The sequence below is a fragment of the Misgurnus anguillicaudatus genome, chromosome 25 (assembly GCF_027580225.2).
Source record: "Misgurnus anguillicaudatus chromosome 25, ASM2758022v2, whole genome shotgun sequence".
Classification (NCBI taxonomy): Eukaryota; Metazoa; Chordata; class Actinopteri; order Cypriniformes; family Cobitidae; genus Misgurnus; species Misgurnus anguillicaudatus.
Window position 1 is genome coordinate 420,824 of NC_073361.2, and position 20,030 is coordinate 440,853.

Below are 20,030 nucleotides of genomic sequence, written 5' to 3' on the forward strand. Positions count from 1 at the left end.
CAAAAAACCTGCACCATGAGAGGACTGAATTACATTGACAATTTCAATATCTTCTGGAGCCAAAGGCAACTTTTGAACACAGATGGTATCCACCCAAACAAACTAGGTGCTAGGTTGCTTAAAGACAATATCTTTTCTTCATGCATCATCCATCAGCTGAGTGTGCCAGTCCACTACTAAACAGCGGAAATGACCACAGAATTTTATTCCAGCAACTGGATGGACATTCAAATGACAAGGATAAAACTCTGCAGTCACAACAACTACTGTTCACAGACACAGCTCAGGCTGAGCCCTGCACACAGACCTCGCTACAGCTGGATTGTGAATCAACACCCAAAGACGTTTCTAAATTATTAATGTCAGTATGGTAACAGCAAATAAGTATAATGATTTATTTGTGATATGTATCTGTATCTGTGAAAGCTCTACATGTGATTTGTATAAATGAAGTCTCCGAAAAATGCTTGACACAGTGCAATGGCTTATGTTGCGTTATTGGAAGACTTGGCAAATAATCCATTCCGCCGGTAGCGCGTTTTCAAAGATCGCGCCAATGATGCTGGTTATATATTCTGCTGTCCAAGGTGGAAAGTTGTCTGTCCTCCTCCAGTTGCACTCATTTCACGTCGGTGTGCAGTGATGCGTTTTTTTTGTTTTTTTTGCTGATAATTTAATGTCAAACGACTTTTTTATTTCTAAAAGTGTTCTCATACCCAACGGAATTAAAGGGAAACTTCACCCATTTGCATTAAGCTTTGTACCGTTAGAACCCCAGTCATGTTTTTGAATGGTCGTGCACCATTCCCTCAGTTTCCCCTGAGAGGGGAGAAATACTGATTTCAGTGAGGCACTTCCTTCTTTCAATGATGTAAAAATCGTCATTTTGCGTCATTGAAAGAAGGAAATCCTGTATCTCTATTGAGTGTGAAAGACTACAGACACTCATTCCTCATTTTTCCAAGGTGGGGGCTATGGGTGGGACCCACTCACGCTTCAGACCAATTACAGATAAGTGGGTGGGACTTACGAAAATATACGAACACAGACCGAAAAAAAACGATCAGCCGCCATCTTTATGCTAAGCTAAGCTAAACAGAAGTTGTGGAGCGAGCCGAATTCATGTTACAATAACAGTGGAAGTTAATCAATATTACATGGAAGAGGGTGATTTTACAAGCGTGATGCTCTAATCCGCTGTACATTGCACCTTTATGAGCCACAATACTGCAAAGAGCTGAGGCAGATGTAGGAACAGAAGCCCGAGGAGAAGCCGGAGCCTGGGCGTCGGCTGGGTAGAGGAGCCGGGGGAAGACACCGCAACCATCGGCCTCTGCTTCGTAGAGAAGCTTACCTGTTCTCTCGCTGTGTGGCTTCTTTATAACATTTCTGCATCAGATAAGGATATGGACGTTTGTTTGGTGAAGGTTTCTAGGCAAGAGAGGAACTTAAGCGCGTTTGGAACGTTTATTTCACGGACATGTTTCGGTTTACGAGCAGACGCGCTGCGGAGTATATAAGCTTGGACGGACTCACGCCGTTTGCTTTCGGTTTTACATTTCTGGATCAGATAAGGATATGAACGTTTGTTTTGTGAATGTTTCTGGTCGCGTGCTTATTTCAAAGACGTGTTTCGGTTTACGAGCACAAGCTCCAAGAGCTGAGGCAGCGCGTATGTGGAGATATTGTGCAGGGGCGCGTTTGTGTGGAGGATGCAGGGATAAACGGACGTCTGACTAAAGTGAGTGTTTATATTTTCTTTGTTATACTAACGTGGCATTTATGTACACAATAGCATATCTGAGCGGTGTTTTATATGTCTATATTGTGAGAGCAGTGAGGCCAATAATAACACAAATGTAATTAAAGTAAACAAGAGACAAAAAGAAAATTTGTAAAACTAAATAAACATTTAAAATGCATAACCTTTTTTTAAGTACTTGGAAAGACATTTGTACTGCGGATCTGAAACTGCACGTTACTGTTTGAATAAGACTTTGCTACACACCAGGCCAGAGTGTTATTTTGTGTAACACAATGTAACATCACGTTTAAAAGTAAATCATGATTGGTGTCAGTCAGACACAGTGGTGGTGGCTATTTTCTTTGTTTTACTAACGTGGCATTTATGTACATAATAGCATGTCTGAGCCGTGTTCCGATTAATGGGAGTGGCTTGCAGAGCTGTGCATTGTGGTGCATAGTGGCAGTTGTAGTTTTTCATACAAATGTGCTCTAAAATCACATTTTGTCTTTTCTCTGTCAAATAGGCACAAAATTCTACATTTATATTACATTTTGACTACAAATATGACTCACTTTCCATAAAGATTAATGTTCCTATCGGTGAAATGGCCCTTTAAACTCACTGGTAACATGTTCCCATGCAGATTTGTTTTCTTTTGTTAGTCATTCCTCCCATACTAAGTGAACCAAACAGGATGTGTTATTAGGATTTAACCTCATCCACCAGTAACTCAATTTCTGCGTCTGTAAAATTCCTCTTTTACGCTGTCTTTGTCATTATTGCGATGAGGGAAAAAGCACAACCACGTGACTTATAACGGGAGGTGTTGTCACCATATATGGTTCATTGGAGGCGTTTCGAAATGCAAATGAACATGAACGTGCACGAGCATGGTGCTTAAGAACAAGTGGGATTTATCATCAAGGATTACTTACTGATGTGCGTAAGAACCACGTGCGCACGTTTGATAAATCCCGATTTTTTTGTACTTAGGCACATTCTAAATTTCATTCGTAGGTACAAATATAGAACATTTTCTACTCAATGTTGATAAATGAGGCCCCTGGACTTTATGTTTCTAAATGAAACCTGGTTAGATGACAGCTGCAGCGCTACAGTCCTCAATGAATCAGCCCCACCCAACTTTACTTTTATAAGTGTCTGTAGAGCTGTTAGAAGGGGTGGAGGAATAGCTGCTTTATTCAAAGATGCCTTTCAATGCAAGCAAGTGTTACTTGGTGATTACCAGTCTTTTGAATATTTGTGTATTGCTCTAAAAGGTGCACCACGCATTTTGTTTACAATTATTTATAGACCTCCCAAATACACCTCAGCATTTGTTGATGAATTCACAGAACTTTTATCAACAATTTCCTCTGAATTTGATTATTTTGTTATTGCTGGAGATTTTAATATTCATATAGACAATGCAGAAAACAATACTGCAATTGAACTGTTAAATGTTTTAAACACTTTTGATCTGACCCAGCACGTGCAAGGTCCTACACACAATAGGGGACACACTCTTGATCTGCTCATTAGCAAGGGCCTAAACATTTCATCCACTGTAATCAAGGATGAAGCGCTGTCTGACCATTTTTGTGTTTATTTTGATTTATTGATCTGTCCTGCCACTGATGCTAGATCTGTCTATGTCAAAAAAAGGTTCATAAATGAGAACACCAGTGAGGTATTTATGAATGCTATATCAATGTTGCCAAACATATCGGCAGACTCTGTTGATGTTCTCCTTGAAAACTTTAACATAAAAGTTAAAGATGCCATTGATGGTATAGCTCCAGTAAGGGTCAGGGTGATCACTGGCAGACGTGAAGCACCCTGGAGAAACACAACAGCAGTACAGCACTTGAAAAGAACATGCAGAAAAGCTTAACGTATGTGGCGGAAAACAAAACTTGAAGTACATTATAGCAGTATAGCAGTACAGGACAGTCTTCGTGCTTTCAATGTAGAACTAGGCACAGCTAGACAGACCTTCTTTTCAAACATTATAAACAACAACATAAACAACACTCACACTCTTTTTGCTACTGTAGAGAGACTAACAAACCCCCCAAATCAAGTTCTTAGTGAAATGCTCTCTGACAACAAATGCAATGAGTTTGCAACCTTTTTCTCTGAGAAGATCAGTAATATCAGAATGACAACGTCAAAACTTCCTCCAGTTAAACAAAGACAAAACTGAAGTAATTGTATTTGGAAAAAAAGATGAAACTCTCAAGGTTAACACAAACCTTGAGTCTATGGCTCTAAAGACACAAAATTAAGTCAGAAATCTTGATGTAATTTAATAGTCTGACCTTAATTTCAATATTCATGTGAAAGCGATAAGCAAATCAGCTTACTACCATCTCAGAAATATTGCCAGAATAAGCTGTTTTGTCTCAAGACAGGACTTAGAGAAACTTGTTTATGCTTTCATCACCAGCAGGGTGGATTACTGCAATGGACTTCTTACTGGGATCCCCAAAAAGACCATTAGACAGCTGCAGCTAATACAAAACACTGCTGCCAGAATTCTGACTAGAACCAAAAAATCTGAGCACATTACTCCAATTCTCAGGTCCTTACACTGGCTTCCTGTTACATTTAGAATAGATTTTAAAGTATTGCTACTTATTTATAACTCACTTCATGGCTTAGGACCCAAATACATGACAGATATGCTAACTGAATATAAACCTAAAAGATTACTCAGATCATTAGGATCAGGTCAGTTAGAAATACCAAGGGTTTACTTAAAACAAGGTGCGTCAGCATTTAGTTATTATGCCACCTCTAGCTGGAATCAGCTTCCAGATGAGATCAGATGTGCTTCAACACTAAACACTTTCAAATCTAGATTAAAAACACATCTGTTTAACTCTGCATTTACTGAATGAGCACTGTGCTGCTTCACACTGACTGCACTTTTAACTCAAGTCACTTTTACATCTGTTTTATTCTTTTTAACATTTTAAACTGTTTTTATTAAAATCACATTTAGGGTGTTTTCACATATACACTGTTTAGGTCGGCCCAAATGACGTGTCGCTCCGAGTACGGTGCGTTTGGGTCAGTGTGAACACAACACCCGCACTCGGGTGCGCACTAAACGGCCGCTCCGAGACCGCTCTAAACAGGTGGTCTCGGAGCAGCTGTTGCCGAACTCTGGGTCGACCCACCTGTAGTGTGAACACTGCTGGACCTCGGGCCGAACCAAATACAGGAAGTTCTCCACATGTTTGAGCCACTGGGCTTCCGTTGTGACGTGAGCCGGGTGTTATATTGTGGGTTAACAACAATCAAGCCAATCCTGGTCCGTTGCATAGAGATTCGCTGTCCCTTTACGTTTGAGCTGATGATTTTATAAATGCATAGCTGTCCTCCACACACAAATAGTGACATTACAGGCTTTTAGCAAACGGCTCCGTGAGAAAGGCTTTAATAGAACAGCTACGCAATTTCGCGTTAAAGCAAAGAAACTTCACAAAGACGTGCAACGTTTATCTCCACATCTTGATAGCTGCGCTCTCTCTGTCAGGCTGGTTGTCGTGGAAACGTGGGGGTGGTCATGAGACGGTAAGAGCTGTCAGAGACCAATGACAGCACTGACCGTTGTCACATGGTGTACGGTGCGGCATTTCGAGTAAAGTAAAAATATATATATGTGAACACGGACCGCACTAACTGAAAAATGATACAATGTATTTTGGTGCGCTCCGAGGCCGCACCACGGTGCGCACCAACATATGTGAAAACAACCTTATTTTCTTTAATTGTTATTTTAAATTCTCATGTATCTTTGTTTTTATTGTGATCTTATTGTGTATCTGTTATTTTTACAGTTTCTTTTTTTTGTCTTTTATATATTGTTTTCTCATTTCTATGTAAAGCACTTTGAATGACCTCTGTGTATGAAATGTGCTATACAAATAAACTTGCCTTGCCTTGCCTTAACCCTAAACCAACTTTTTTAGTTAATGATCTGTAAGAATGTGGCTTTATTACTGCTGTTTATTGATTTGAGTAACTTTTTTTGACATTTGGGTATAGTTAATGCTACAAAATGTCTAAGTGCTGCCCTCTTCAGGTTGAACGGTACCTACTGAATTAGAATTTTCCTGTTAGATGTTTCGGTACTGCGTGATATATTGTTAAACTTTAACATTGAATTCTGTTGTTATATAAATAAACCATATTGTACCACTTACATTGAAAACACTTCATATGACACCAAACAAGACCAGTTTCAGATACTTTATCTATTCTACTGTAGCATTCCTTAAACAGTTTATCCTGAAAAATGAGAGAATGAGAAGAAGAAATGAGGACTCTTCTTGTTCTCACACCATGGAGTGGTTTTCTAGAATCTAGGGGGTAGATGTGAATTCTTTGAGAGGGGTTTCAGATGTTAACTTAACAGGAATTAAATGTTTTTCGAAAATGGTTCCCTGTGGATCTAGCCATTTGGAGGCTATTTTAGTGCCACCTTTTGTCAGGGTTTGACACCATCTTACAAAACATGCACGCTGTGAATTGGGACTATACTGCTTCGACAAAATAGACTCACTGACTAGTGGTATCACACTTGATGACACTGTATGTGTGTATGTATTAACATGTCTCTCCTAAATAGAAATTGAATTAACCGTCTTCTCTTTACCTTAAGACTGGTCCTACCTATGGCAGAAAAATGATGACGGGCTATCTTGCAGCCACAGGAGTCCATGCATCCAAAGGTCGTGTGGGAGCTGTCTTGCGCAACATTCACTTGCCTTATCACAGGGCACGATGTCAGGTAGGTTTGATCTAATGTCAATAAAGGCCAGATTTACTAAAGACTTATTAAATGTTTAGATTATTTGGATTTTTAAGGTTTGGATTTCTTGGCATTGAGGTAAATGTGAAAGTTTAATGGGTTCGCGTATTTGAATATCTGTTTCTATCAGTAATGATAATTGTACTAACATTACAAGTGCACACAAGTACAAGTTGCAGGAGGGTTTACATGTATTTGCTACAGTATGCTATGCGTTTATGTCTAAAGCTTTACATCAATGTGCTTTTTTCCTTGATTCCAGTATGGTTTACTATGTAATGATGTACTGATGTTTTTTTTTTGTCTGTTTTTAAGGGAGCCAGGAACCTTAATCCTATTCCATATAATGCAGACTATGTGGGTCACAAAGTACACATAGACCAGAATGAAAAAATGGCTATGTTTGGTGTGACTCATGTGCTGGCGATTGATGGCTTCTCCAGCAAAATTGTTGGAAAATCAACAATGCTTGTGAAGAACACCATTAGTGATGGAAATTTTCGTTAGTTTAAGTGACTCATTAATTTTCAGTTCGTTCACCACAATGATTCGTTCAGATTCGTTCACTGATTCGTTCAGTGATCATTTCTTTATTTTACAGAAATACGCCAATAGGTGGCGAAGATGTGTGTCCTCATGTGTTAACTTATAAGACAATGAAAGACTTTTTACAAAAACTCATTCGTTTTTAATAAAGCTCAAATTGTGAAATACTAAGCATAATTTATCAAGCTAATTAAGACACACGTACATCTAATTTGGATTTGTTGTAAATAAAGACTCCCGTGCTGTGAGTGATTGGCATTGGTTCAGTCAGTCATCAGATCCTCGTTCACGAATCATATAATTTCGGTCATGTCGTTCATGACTTCGTTCAGATGCAGATGACTGACTGTTCAGTAAAAGGGTGGATTCGTTCGGCAGCTCAAACCAATTATATATTCTTACTAACAGCCCAAACTCAGAGACGATTGGCTCACGCTAACAGAACAAAAGCAGCCACACATTTTAATACCACAGAAATACCACATTTTACTACAGTTATTACCTTGATAATCATTTGTGTTATTACCTTGATAATCATTTGTATTAAGGTAAATAGTCCGCCTAAACATGGTTACTATAACTTTACTAAAATAAAACCACACGATTCTTTCACAAGATTGTTTACATTGCACTCGCTTTCTTTACGATCCCTCTCATTTCTTTAGGTTGTAACTTGTAACGTTACCAGTAATTCAGTTTTTTTAAGAACGGGATCTCTCTCTCTCTCTCTCTCTCTCTCTCTCTCTCTTTCTCTCATTCGTTCAGACTCAAAACAGCGGCTCGGTCAGTGAAGGGCGTATTCATACAGTATGTTGAGCCAATCATATGCTCGGCCACAGCTCATACTCGATTGCCATTGGGTCGTAGTTTTGTCACTCTTTGAAGGCAGAAAGAAGGCCACGCTTCATTTGTCCATGCTCCTCAAGAGGGGAGGGAAATTTCAGTGAATGAGAAATATGAGTCAATGGATGGCGTGAACGAGAACGATTCGTTCACCTAAAAGATTCGTTCAAAAAGAACGATTCGTTCACGAACGTAACATCACTACTCACCATATACAGTGACATTTACCGGTAATTTAAACCACCTTTTCAATGTACCCAAAACACTAAAATAACTTTGTCAAAATAAGAACCAGCTTCTGGAAATCATACCAATTCTTGATTTGCTGAAACACTGTTTATGCAGATCCTTTAAAACCTTAAAATCAAATTGTCCAATTTTCAGGCCTTAAAATGTCTCTTTGAATGTCAGGAATGCCATTTTTATCTATACCAATAATTAATTGCATTATGAGGTTAGCGTTATTCTTTTAAAGTAGTTTTAAATGTTTACTATAATTAATTTATAAAAAAAAATACCTGACAACATAAGACGTACTATATATTTTTCAGCTAAATGTGACACTAACTGACTCCATACTGCTGTCAAAGAATTGGCAATATCATCTTTCCTTGCAGAAGTGCAGTGATGGAGTAGGCTATGGGATGTGGGACCAGGTAAGAGTGGACCATGGGAAGGAGTTCTACCTTACACTTTACATGCAGCAGAAATTGGCTAGCCACAACACAGAGAGGCCACCATATATGCAAACACCATCAACAAAGGTGACTCATTTGGAAAACTGAATTGCAATGATTACAGTTGAGCAAAATATACACACACACTCTGATTGTAATTTGTAAGTTTCAATGATTTTAATGTCAGTCACCCTTTTAATTCCTCATTCTTGTGTTTATTTGTGATGGAAAGCTAAAGGTTGGTGATAATTGTGTAGTGTTGAAATCAGCTATTGTTGGATTGTATTCTCTGTTTAAAGAATCTAAAGTATTTTATATTTTGCTTTGACAGAATCACACTATTGAAAGAATATGGCCTGAAATCAACAATAGAGTGAACTACCCTTTGAAAGTGGCATTGGTCCAACTGGTGGATCAGGAGGCATTGGATATGGTGGACAGCATGTCCAAATTCTGTGTGTCATCCTTGACATGCCAGTAGACACAGCTTGACCGGGTTGTGCAAGCGTGGAATGCCCACAGGATTCCAGGTTTGTGTTGGGGTTTGTCTCAATCAAATTTGATTGCATGTCATCTCAAAATGTGAAAATATGTTATAAAATGTGTGATGCATGTTCAACCCTTTTTATTAATGACAACATCATGCGTTTTTTATACTATTTTAAGTGGTTTTCTGATGAACATATTTTTAAACTTGTTTAAAGGAATAGTCTACTCATTTTCAATATTAAAATATGTTATTACCTTAACTAAGAATTGTTGATACATCCCTCTATCATCTGTGTGTGTGCACGTAAGCACTGGAGCGCGCTGCGATGTTTCGATAGCATTTAGCTTAGCCCCATTTATTCAATGCTACCATTTAGAGATAAAGTTAGAAGTGACCAAACACATCAACGTTTTTCCTATTTAAGACGAGTAGTTATACGAGCAAGTTTGGTGGTACAAAATAAAACGTAGCGCTTTTTTAAGCGGATTTAAAAGATGAGCTACATTTTATGGCGTAATAGCACTTTTGGGAGTACTTTGACTCGGCGCAGTAACACCCTCCCTCTCCCATTATGAGAGTGAGAAGGGGAGCAGACTTTTCAGGCGAGTCGAAGTGCTCCCAAAAGTGCTATTACGCCATAAAATATAGTTACTCTTTTAAATCCGCTTAGAAAAGCGCTACGTTTTATTTTGTACCACCAAACTTGCTCGTATAACTACTCGTCTTAAATAGGAAAAACGTTTATGTGTTTGGTCACTTCTAACTTTATCTCTAAATGGTACCATTGAATGAATGGGGCCAAGCCAAACGCCATCGAAGTGTCACAGCGCGCCCCAGCGCCCACGCGCACGCACACAGATGATAGAGGGATGTATCAACAATTCTTATTTAAGGTAATAACATATTTTAATATTGAAAATGAGAAGACTATTCCTTTAACCCTCTGGGGTCGGACCATTTTGGGACACTCTCAGAGGTTCTGACATGCTCTTACATTTGGTCTTTTTTCAGTTGCTTTAAAACATAATAATGGCAAGTGTCTCATACCACTGGTTCAGCACAAACTGGGCTAAAATATTATATGAGCTACATGTATGTACATGTTTGTATTTTTGAGAGAAAAATGTTTATGCGTGGTTTTTAAAAAAGCAAAATTTCTGATATAAATTTCACTGATATAAGTCCACAAAACCCATACTAAACATGTTTTAACAAGACTTTCCTAAACAGAATCTAGTAGTCTAGAGTTTTTTCTTTAAAATGATGTGAAAATCACCCTGTCTACTTATTCACATAAAACAATGTATTGATTTAGAAATTGTAAGACACTTTTTGTTTAAAGGGGCTGTATGCGAGAAGGATTGATTGACAGCTAGCAAACAAAGGCTCGCATAATGAGCTGCATAATGAGGCAGGAATGTGAGAATGAACTACAGTAAAGAATGTGAGGACAAATGTATACATGTTTGTTTGAGGTTTATTAAGTTAACAATATAATCAAAATCGAAATGATGGTCAGTAGGACATTTTCAGTTTATTTGGAAACATACCCTATTCAAAAACTTTGTATAAACTAAGAAACTGATACACAACAGAGCTGTAAACTTCATGTGGCTCATGTTACCATATAACTTTATGTCCAAAAAGTGTTTTTCCACTTCATAGTTTTGTATTGATGAGAGAGATGCAGACCTCTAAGAGAGTTATAAACAGCTGTTAGCATAAATTATCCACAGAAATACCCTTACTTATATAACTGATGGGTCAATATCACTGATACTACATTCATAAACTATCTTGTACATAAACTTAATCTCAGATAAACATCTGCAGCAATTAGTTATATAAAAAGCTGTTTTCAGATGACTGTTTTCTGATGCCCATCCCCTTATCGTCTAGCTTCTGTTTTAAACGTGTTTCTGTAAGCGCGTATGAACTTTAAAAACACATTGCATGTGCGCGATCTCGCGTCTCCGTGCAGCGCTCATAAAAACGGTGTCGTGTGTAAAGCGCAATGTATGGAATTACCTTGCATGTAAACAATATGGAATCCTTTTACAGCAAATCCCGCAGTGCAGCATTTTATCTCCCAAACATGCGGTAAAGTCTTTAAATCTGATCAAACTTTACGCTTTGCTTATGGTTTGAACAGCTCGTGTCTTCATTACCATGTCAACAGCTGTGGGCGTGACCGAATTAAAGATAATGAAGTCAGCCAGGAAAAACTGTACTCTCTTTACTTCAATACAAATTATATAGGCAATATTTGTTTTCGATTATATTTAGCTTGTTTAAAGGTAGCCATTTCAGGCTTTCTTTTGATATGTGTATCATGCTTGTGTGACGAGTATTCGCGGAGTTTCAATTGATTTTTGTAACGTGTTTTGAGAGACAGCTGGCAGAGACAGAAATGTCTGGATGGACACCCTGTTTATTTTCTTTATTTGACAAAAACACAAAGATCTGTTGTTATTGTGAATGAACACATATTAAAGAAGACCCTTTACCGTTTCAAATGATGTCAAACACGTAAGTGTATGATTATTAATGATGGAGAATTTTAAGTTGATTCTGCCATGATAAGGAAAAAACACGTCAAAACGCGGCGCTGCGTTTTTGGACCCCAGGGGGTTAAAGGCGGAGTCCACGATGTTTGAAAGCCAATGTTGATATTTGAAATCACCTAAACAAACACGCCCCTACCCCAATAGAATCTGGACCTTCTGTTGATAGACCTGCCCCACACATACACAACACGTCAAGGATGTTGGTTAGTAGACACGCTCCTTACTGCTGATTGGCTATAAGTGTGTTTTGGTAGTCGGCCCGTCTCCTTTTCCAAAGCGCTTTTCAAACATCGTGGACTCCGCCTATAATAAAACACTAGGGGAAGCATGATGCAGATAACAAGTGAGTTTTGAGACATCAAGCATCATTAAGCTGTATTGTAACATTAAGTCCTAGTAATTTTATGCAACATTTATTTATTAAAAAGACATTTTCATAGTGATTTTTGATAAAGCAAATTCACATTTTACTATGCAAATCCTAAATGTTATATAAATATTATTATAAAGATATGTTTTTAGGAAATAACAATAATTTGCCTGATAATAAAAATAACAACATAGTCATCCTTAAGCTATCGCAGATTGTTCCCCCTACATGAAGTACGATTGTGCGTCAGCTTCTCAAATGCACAGTGTTTAGACAAAGTGTGATGCATTTTATTTAAAATAAAAACAGTTTTGAAAAATTCATTGTATAGCTTGAGCATTGTATCCTTTTAATTTTTACTTCTTTTAGGAAAGGGAATCCCCAGTTATTTGGCCAGAGAGGGATGCCCAAAACGTGTGTCCACAGACCTTTTGCCAGAGTCATCAGTGGCTGCAGACTGGTATGAGCAAGAGGTGGGATCATTGACAAGAGTGTCACACTTTGGCACCAACCCCTTTAAGAGTGCACAGGACCAGGAAGCTGCAGAGAGGGAATTTGCTTTGCAATGGCCAGATGTAAATGTAATGTTGAACAATGCTGTCAACAATCAGCCAGAACATTTTAAGTCTGGACTTCAGGGCCTAATTGATTTGACCAGAAGACATTGCCAGCGTTGACAGTGCTTAGTGATATGCTTTAGCCTCAGTGTTCCCAGGACATCATCCATTAGTGGCTTTCAAAAACCAGCACTGCTAGTGTTTATGATTTCTGTTTTTTATAATTGTTTTTGTTCTTAGAAATATTTTTTAGTTAAAGGAAATTCTAATAAATGAAAATTTAAAACGTTTACATCCTCCATTTGTAGACAAGCCCACTAAACTCCATTTGTGAGGGTTGTAATTAGTGAGTAATAGTCGTGTTGTTTGGAAGGCCTTTTGCTGCTTTTGTAATGATACCTTAGTTATTATGTTCAGTTGTACATGCTGTAAATGTGATGTGTTTTGTATTTTATGTAAAAAAAAAGTAAAATAATGGAAAAAAATCACTGTGATAATGTATAATATTAACATATACATATAAAGATTGTTGCAGCTTATTAAAACAACAAGCAATCTGTACAAAACATGTAGACCCTGCTACAACGCACTTTACATGTTTGGAGGTTTATGATGTTTAGTAAAATGAAAATCCTCAGTAAGCGTTTTGAAAAGTAAACGCTTTATTTTAAAAGGTCATTTCCTGGCGGCTGGCGCTCTAAAACCTGCGTGAAGAATTCAGATTAGGCTACTGTTTGTTTGCGCCTAGGACGTGCCGCCTGTACGATCCGTTCTGCGCATGCGCATAACTGCGTAAATGACACAATTTTACTGTACTACGCATGCATGAAACACACTGACCAAGCATCACAACTGGCAGCATAGTTTTGTAGGCTACACTTTTGTGTAGTTCACAAAGACTCCAGGTCACCAATTGGAGAAAAGAATACTAGACCCGCAAATCTGTGATCACGGTTTTGTATCATCCCCTTGGATTATAAACTGTACTCATAGGTTATTAAACTGTTTCCTCAGTTTTACAAATCATGCACACGGACTTATAAACCGCACAAACGAGTTAAAAATCCGCCCTCTCATATTTGTAAACCGCACCCTGAGTTTCATAAACCGTGCGCACGGTTTATCAAACTGTACTCACGGATTTGAAGCCCCTCCCTCATATAAGAAATCACTTGTTGCTCCCTTTACGAAGATTAACAATGGTTTTACTACAGTAAAAACCAAAAACCATGGTTTTTACATCTATTTTATTCATTTTTTAAAATATATATAATCCGGTTGTCGCGCATGCGTAGAACTGATCAGGTAGGGTCGTAAAACACGTTGAGCTTCTGCGCATGCGCAGAATTGTGCGCACGTGCAGGCGGCAGAGACCACTGCTGATTGACCATCGCTGATTTCCCACCTGCAACATCTCCGTGAATGCAAGATGAATTACCAGCATGAAAAAGCCACCCTCTGGCGTGGACCCAGAACCATACAAATCCGGAGGAAGTGGACATCACCCTGGAAAATATTTCGAGAATATTTAAGGTTAGAAAAAAATGGGCCTATCCGAAATGAGGTATACAATATGGTTAGGCATAATTTGTTTAACATAAATTTACTGGTGTAATGAAATTGTGTAACGTTAACTAGGCTGGAATGCCCAAACTCAGCAACAAAGTAAGGTTATACAATAAGCTTCATAAAAAATTGTGTGTTGTATAAAATATCGATATTTTACCGAACCCCTAAGGTGACATAGGAGTAAAAAAAATTATGTTTAGTTTCATGTGCTCACGTGAAACTTTCATCTGCTCACGTGAAACCTTCATGTGCAGAACTTTTTTTAAGTTTAGTTTCGCATGCTTACTTGAAACTAACGAGTGGTCACGTGAAACTATCGCGCGCGCACGTGAAACTTTCGCTTTCACGTGAGCGCGCGATAGTTTCAGGTGAGCATGCAAAACTGAACTTTAAAAAAAATTCTGCACATGAAAGTTCACGTGAGCACATGAAAGTTTCACGTGAGCACATGAAACTAAACTTTATTTAATTTTTCTCCATGTCGGGGCTCCGTAATATTTCGATACACAACGGTAGCGGAATTTTAAAACGATTACAATACTCATGTGCTGCGGAGTCGATAGTTCGAGAAGAGCTGCGTGTTATTTTTTTGTAACACTTTTTTGCCCGTTCTCGCTTTCTCTTTCAAACGACGAGTGCGCGCGAAGTAAGCAAATATTTACTTCAAGTAAGCCAAATATGCTAGCACTGCTAAATGCTGCTAGCAAAGCACTTTGTAGGACCGACACGCAGACAAGAGATTGATAATCATCACACAGTGTGTCTCAATCAGCTCCCTTGTTCAATAGTCAGGGCACTGTTCAGGGAGTCGGCCATTTTAAGGGATGTCTCAATTGCTAAATCCTTCCAGTGCACTGGAACGTTCGTTCCCTAAAAATTTCCACAATGCAACGCAAAAACCAGTGAGCATCGATGGTCCCTATGTTCCCTTACCGGAAATCACGTGACCTTTTTGATCCAACTCAATAAATTTTATGAAATGTGACAGAACTTTTAAAAAGACAAACGTTTGTTTTAGTTGTAAATATAAACACACATTGCTACACAGACCATAATCTACTCAATATTTAAAATAAGAATATTTATTTGAAATTGTAATATGTATATATATATATATGTATATATTTTTTAAATTAAAGGAACAGTATGTAGGATTGTGGTCAAAACTGGTATTGCAATCACAAAACTTGTGGCTAAAACTGGTACTGCAATCTCACAACTGGTGGCCAATGCACGACATGACAACATAAACATCAGTTGAGGGCTGCAACTCCACTTTTTAAATGACAATATCCTGGCCAGACCACTGTTGTCAGTGATATAATTATTTGAAATGAAAAGGATTTCTTAATGTCTAGTGACATATCAGGGCCATTTTATGATTAATTTATATACATTTCTTACATACTGTTCCTTTAAGTAATTAGATTTCCCAATTTTATGCATGGATATGTAAGGGTATAATGACAGCGTTTTTCACAATGAACTGTTTTAAATTAAGTCAGAGATATGTTGGTTTTGCTGGTTGTTGATGAGTAAGGGCTCGTTATAGTCGTGGGTAGGTCCTACGACGTAGCCACAATGGCGTAGGTTCCGCGTCGGTTTTCATTTATACTTTTGCGTTGTCCTCCGTGTCGACGCGCAAACCCTGGTAGGCAGTATCCACGCGTGTAAGCACAGTAGCAGTGCGACCGTCAGAGAAGAAGAAGCTTGGCAAGTTAGCCCACAAACGAAGAAGAAACAGCAACTTGTTGTGTATGATTTGAGAAGACCAGCAATAATGGAAGTAAATAAACAGTTACTTTTGTTGCAGTTTGAGTTAAATCACTCCTTAACTTGGGTCATCTTTGTTTTCACCGTCACAAACGGAAATACCTATGACACAGTTTTTTTCCCTGATGGGAGGGGTTCTGGTGGACCAATCACAGAACTAACGCGCTCTTAAAATTTTTGCGAGGTGCACTTCAGGCTACACAGAGCTACGCACAGGCTATGGATAGCCTACGCCGTAGCTACGGCGTAGAACTTACGTACGACTATAAATCAGGCTTAACAGCTGTGAATGATCACAATGCGCTTAAGCAGCCACATGACAGAAAAGTAAGTGAACAGTGTCCCAATGTCAAGTGAGCTAGGGTCCTTACCAGTGCCCGAACCTGTGTACACGACATACTGATTCACGACCTCAGGAGCTAGGGAACGAATTGAGACACAGGGCCAGTATTCATTGTCTCGTTTTTGTTTTTCCGTGATGATCAAAGTTAATACAGTTCTCTCAGAGTTATCAGAAATTCAGACAGCGTTAGCTGACAAGAAAATACTTTGACTGTGGTCAAAAGTAAACGAACCAGACGAGTTACTGTTGTGCTTTAAGTTGTCAAAAAAAAAAACATGCCATTTATTAACCCTCATGTCATTCAGTGAGGTTCAGTAAGATTTTCCCATGTGGTACAGAAAATGGTACAGAATACCGGAAACACTTCAGGAATAGTATTGAAGTTAGAAATTCTAGTACCGTGACAACACTAGTTTTATAGGTAAAACAGTGCATGGTATGAAGTCGGGCTGGGACGATTCACTAATCTGTCGATTCAATATTATCCCAATACTTGTGTGCCGTTTCAATACAGATTGACACAACTCATCGGGAGCTCACACGAAAAATGTCATTATCAAAGAGTTTCATTATCACATGAAAATGCAGAAATAATTATCGAAGAGGTTTTGTCTCTGTCATGGTTTCGCTTACTCACTCCAGCCTGAAACTGATATGACATTATCTATTACAGACAACAACATGCGTATTGCCCTTTGTTGGAACCCCTTGTTATGAGGTAAACAAATCAATTTCAAAATCGTTTTATAAATGATCCAGATAGTTTGGTGAATACATTTTTTTTCCCACCTCTAGTATGAAGGCTAATTTATGTTTGTATGATCTACCTCAAGCAAGGGCGTAGGAACCAGGGGGACGTGTCCCCTCCAATTTTTTATGCAGTTGCGATAAAAATATATTATACCGCAGGGGAGAAAAATATTTGATTTTGAAATCTTTAACTCGCATGCTTTCATTTTGAAAGCGCAACACAGCAGCTGTGTCCGAATTCAAGGGCTGCGACCTTTTAAGCATGCGGTATTAAAAGGCGAGCACTTAGTCTTTCAAGGTGTGGCAGCCTTAAAAGTCCCCGAAGAGAACTAAAATGAGACCGTTTAATGCTGCGTTCCAGGCAGGTTTTTAGCCCCTGAATCACGACTTTAAAACCATGACTCACGACTCAGAACTGGAAGTACGCGTTCCAGGCTGTCAAACCTGTGACTTCACACCCGTGAGCTCTTACTAGATCGATTTACTCCCGGTTCAGAGTGGTGAGTCGTGGTTTTGAAGTTGTGATTTACGTGTTACAGGTTGCCTGGAATGCGACATTACTTTCAGGGACCCATAATTTGCGTCACCTGCACGCACCCACCACGCCTGTCAGCAGGACACAACTGAGACGTTTCTGACTTAATAAAATAAATATAGAATCAGAAAAACATTAACTTATTTTAGAAAATATGACATGTTGATGTATATTAAACTATTCAACTTTAGACATATACGCAACAGAAACGGAATAATATTAACACAAAACATAACTTGCTGAAACAGTGACACATTTTTTATCACTTTTATTTAATACAGGTTTTAATTGTTTATTTTAGAATATCCAGCCATTTTATGCAGCCGTTGCAGGCGAACAGTGAATCTTGGGATAGCCTTGGCGTTTAAGGATATATTTGTTCTATCCTTAACAGCTTGGAGAAATAATGACGCATTTTAGGTGTTTTTTGCAATGTCAAGGATACTTCCTTGGCAGGACTGGTCCTTAGATGTCACTTCCTTTAGAAGCTAGGCGAGGCTTCTCTTTAGTATTCGGAGAACATGTAAATGGAACAGGCTAGCAAGTGCACATCATTGTGTTGTAACGTCAGTGAAAAGGTGTTCTTTCAGCGCTGCATGCATAAGATTGTGGGTGATTTCAGAGCAGGAAGAGCGCGAAGGCTACACATATGCATCCTTCCCTGTATATGGGATATTTCTTGACAAGGACTCAATCCTTGGTTGAAATTCCGAGTATCCTCGACATTGGAACAGTCCTTCGACGGATGACGTAGCATCCTCGAAATTCTGGCTTTTGAGGATCCTTCCTTGACATTGAGAAACACCTTTTAAGACTTAATTCTAAGCATCCTTTGAATTAGGACAGCCTTACTAGCCTCAAGTCTCGCTGCTGTGACGCAATTTGTTTTAAAATACGTCCTTTGAAGGTCGTAGCCTTGAATAGGCATACCGCTTTGTCTTCTCAGTTAGGTTTTGTCACGGGCCCGCCCCCTCATAGGCAAGTAGGAGTCTGAAGCTGGCCACAGGTCATCAGAGGTTAAGATGAAAAGACAGCAGCGGCTCACTTTAAGTGATTTCTTTCTCAAGGGGAAGACAAGAAAGAAAGGAATGTGAGTTGGTAATTATTTTGTCCAGGAGGATAATTATATTTCTGTCTAACATTTGACCATGGATTAAAGTTCTCCGTCGCAAAATTCTTAAATTAATTTTTTATAAAGACGACTTTAATTCACCTTGCTAAATAGGATGTGATGAAAGCCTGGAGTGGAGCCAAAGCATGTTCTTCTGTAAGGGTTCTGTAATCACTTTGCTCAGGATCCACTCCAGATTTTCTGACTGTAGCGTGTTAGCCGAGGTAAAACTTTAAGCATTGACATACTTTTAAAGGTCCCGTTTTTTCCTGTGTTTTTGAAGCTTTGATTATGTTTAGAGTGCGCAATATAAAATGTGTTCATGTTTGACGTTTAAAAAAAATGATGTCTTCTTGTTCTATGAAGTCCCTTCTTCAGAAATACGTAATGATTGTGTAGCTTGTTTAGTGTGTTGTGATTCAACAGCAGCTTACAGGGTTCCTGCAGGTTTCACCAATTAAAATTTAATAATTTTTAAGACCTTTTTAAGACCATTATGAGTGAAATTTAAGACCAAAGCGGCACAATGATCTCAGAAATTCTCAAAACATTATAGTTTTTTTTTTTTTGACAAATAAAATCCACTAATATGGGAAGATCAGTATGGTCAGCTGCTGATATGTGCCTTGTTAACATGTTTTACACTTTCTCCACCCATACGTTATATGCATAAATATGCGCTATTACGCCATCGCATTTATTCCCCTCTCTAATTACACAATAATGAAATGAAAAGGAAATTTACTATTAAAAGGCTGTTCGTGGTTTGTTGTGTGTTGCAAACAAGGCCGTTTCTAAATCCGAAGGCTGTAGCCTCCAGAGGTCGCATTTGTAGGCTGCATATGAAAACTGTGTAACACTAAAGTTGACTCATTGTTGATGGGGCGGGACTTGACAGCCTGACTGTTAAGTTGATTTTCAATAAAGCAGTGTTGATTTTTTCGCTTCTAGGTCCTCTGTTTCAGAACCTTGCAAATGTTCTGGTAAGCCACGGGCTAGTTGGTTAAATTAACACAGAAAAGATTTTTGCTTATAAAAAACTGCATTTAAGGTTTGTTTCTCGCCAAACCTACAGTATACAGTCGGATCACAACATCTGAAATATAGCTTATGGCATGAATTGCATGGATTATAATAGCCTACATTTGTATCCTCTTTAAAAAATAATGATTAAAAACTGGATTGAAGAGACATTCAGTGACACGCAAAGTGCAGAACTTTTCTTTTTAGAGGCCCACCCATCAAGACATTCTTCCTCCGTCACTGATTAGTTCTACAGCATTTTAATTTACCATTTTATTTTATTTTCGGACAACCTTTTCGGGAATAA

The 20,030-nt window shown here is 38.5% G+C and overlaps 1 pseudogene; it reads left to right on the forward strand.

Moving 5' to 3' along the window:
- The first annotated feature begins 8,071 nt into the window (after nt 1-8,071).
- On the forward strand, nt 8,072-14,121 carry LOC129426559 (uncharacterized; annotated as a pseudogene).
- The last annotated feature ends 5,909 nt before the right edge of the window (nt 14,122-20,030 follow it).